The sequence below is a fragment of the Chrysochloris asiatica genome, unplaced genomic scaffold (genome assembly GCF_000296735.1).
Source record: "Chrysochloris asiatica unplaced genomic scaffold, ChrAsi1.0 scaffold00036, whole genome shotgun sequence".
Taxonomy (NCBI): domain Eukaryota; kingdom Metazoa; phylum Chordata; class Mammalia; order Afrosoricida; family Chrysochloridae; genus Chrysochloris; species Chrysochloris asiatica.
In genome coordinates this window covers 18,040,361-18,043,366 of record NW_006408554.1, presented here as the reverse complement: position 1 = coordinate 18,043,366, position 3,006 = coordinate 18,040,361, and positions in this window count along the sequence as shown.

The following is a 3,006-nucleotide window of genomic DNA, read 5'->3' as shown; positions in this document are numbered from 1 at the left end:
GCACCTAATAACAACAAGGAATTAGGATTAGGGATAGGACTGTGGCTATGTCTAGGCTAGGTGTAGGATTTAGTTTGGTACTAGTGTTATAGTTAGGACTAAAATTAGTACTAGGGTTAGGGGTAGGGACTGGACTAGGTCTAAGAGTAAGACTTTGTTTGGTCTAGCTTTAGGGTTACAATTAAATTTATTTACATCTATTTATTTATTCTTGAACTCTACTTGATTTCTTTCATCTTCATCTGAAAGTTCTCTGTATCTACATTATTCCCTCTTTACTTTGTGCTTTATTTTTGGTAGTTGTTGTTGTAGACTGATGTCTCTGGTTCCCCATTTGTGATCTTGTAGGTTTGTCTTACTTTGTAAACTTTTTATATGTGGGTTGAGCTCTGAGTAATATTGTCATGTATGTTAATTTTATGTTGTTAACTGCTGTTGTTGATTTTCTGTCCAAAGAATTTCTTTTACTATTTTTTTTGTAAGGTTGGTTTGGTTTTAAAAACTCTTTTAATTTCTGTTTATTTGGAAATGTCTCAATTTTACCATCACATTTGATGGACAATTTTACGGGGTGTATGATTCTTGGTTGACATTTTTTTTCTTCTTTCAGAGTTTTAGTTATGTCTTCCCATTCTTGCCTGTATAGTTTCTGTGGAGAAATCAGAACATATTCTTATTAGTTCTTTTTTGTTGGTTATTTTTCATATTCCCCAAGTGGCTGTCAGGATTTCTTCCTTGTCTTTAGCTTTGAAAGGTTTACTTATAATATGTCTTAGTGATTTCCTTTTGGAGTCTGTCCTTTTTGGAGTTTGTTCAATTTCTTGAATGTCTTTCATGATTTAAGGGACATTTACTTTTTGTTGAAATCTACTGTTTTGGAGCTCTAATTACATGACAGTTATTTCTTTTGATATAACTCTTGATCTTTCTCTTCAAGCTCACTAATTCAGCCTTTCATTGATTCAATTCTACTTCATTAACCATTTGATGCATTATCTATTTCTGAAGTCTTAGTATAATCTTCTGGATTTGTATTTGCCATTTTTATATAATTTCTCATTTTTCATTTGTCAATTTGTCTTATAATATTTTCCTGAATTCTTTTAAAGTTTTGTTTGTGCTTTCCTTGATTTGATCGCAAGTTTGTGATCATTCTCTCAATCCATTGGAGGTACATAAATATCATTATTTTAAATTTCTTATCAGGTAGTTTTTATTCCATTTCTGGTATTACATTTTCTGACTCTGTATTTTAGTCACTTGTTTGAGGCTCTCTGTCTTGTTTCATTGTGTAAGTGAAAGTGTCTGATGTCTCTGAGATATTGTGGCATCATTGTATTTATATTTTCAATGATGGTATGTTGATATGTTCTCAGGCAATTATCACTTGAATCTTGGTAGATGTGATAGAGACTGGAAATATGTACACAGTCCTATGTTCAGTTTGTATAGTATAGCTCAGGAAAGATTTGTCTGATGTTGGATGCTAATTACTGCTCAGTAGGTAATACTGGGATGTATAGTGGTGGTTGCCCAGTGGGTGAAGCCGTAGGAGGTACAGATGTGGCTGAGCTACATGGGCACAATTGCTATAAAATTCATGTGTCCTCAGATACAGAGCTGGTACTCTTAGCACCCAACCCCAGGCAGAGCAGAGACTGTGCTATTGGCCACTGGGAAGGTGAAGGAGGGGACTGACCAAGCCCCCAGCTACAAGAAAGGAAAGGAAACATGAAAAAACTGTACCCAGCTTTCTACCAACATTCAGCATGCATCCCGTGCCTCCAGATTACTGTAGAAAGCTTAAGCTGGTCACGCTGAGCCAGGCTAGTGGACAGCCTACCCATCTACCTCCTTTCTCACTGCTCCTGCTCAGCTTTCTCTCCTAGTTGGCACTCAGTCCACCTTTTTATACTTTCCCCTGAAGTTCAGGGTTCCAGGATCACCATCCAAATCTGTTTCATGTGGTTCCCTGTGTCTTTGTTACTCATCATGTCAACCTACTCTACCATCTTATCCTAGAAGTTTGAATTATGTATTTATGTATTAAAATATATATGTAAATTTATATGTAATCTTTCTAATCCTCAAACACAAAGACTGGATTTATAAAGATATTTATAATAAAAGGCAAGAAGAATAAAAACTGGAAAAAAAAACCATGAGGTATTTGACATAAGTCACAACTGATTTACAATGATGTTGTTGGAACAAAACTCTGTCGTAAACTGGGGACTATTTGTGTATTAGAGATACATGGGATCAAATTGGAAAGTAGGCAGGGCTGGGCATGAAGGGCCTTGTGTAATGTCACTTCCTTAAGCCCAGTTTTCTCCACCATAAAAGGAAAGGATTGGAGTGAAGACCTCTAGTTCATAAAACCTTGACATGTTTTAGCACACAATATCCTTAGAGGTAGTTTCTGAAGCCATAATTTATTCATCCACTATCTTATATATTCTGGTCTCCATAAGATTATTTGGGATTAAGTGGATGAAGTGTGTATGTTCCCAAGGAAAGAGGATAGGAATTGGGTCACTTGCTCATGAGTTGTGGGAGTTAGGGATATTGATGGTTGTAGTTGGGATGGTGTCTTATCTCTTGTTGTTACTGTTGTTGTTGTTAAGTGCCATTGAGTTGTTGAGTGTCTAATAAAGAAAGATGAGGCTGTTGTGGGTGGGCAGTTGTGTCTTTTGATTTACCCTCAAAATATTGAACATGGGAACACTGAATGGTTTAAAATTAAGAAAGGTGTGCAACAGTGTTGTATTCTTTTACCATACATATTCAATTTGTGTACTGAGCAAATAATCTGAGAAGCTGGGTTATATGAAGAAAAATGTGGCATCAGGATTGGGAGGAAGACTCATTGACAACCTGAAATATGCAGATGATACAACCTTGCTTGCTGGAAGTGAAGAGGACTAAAATATTTACTAATGAAGATCAAAGAGCACAGCCTTCAGTATGGATTGCACCTCTATGTAAAGGAAACAAAAATCCTCA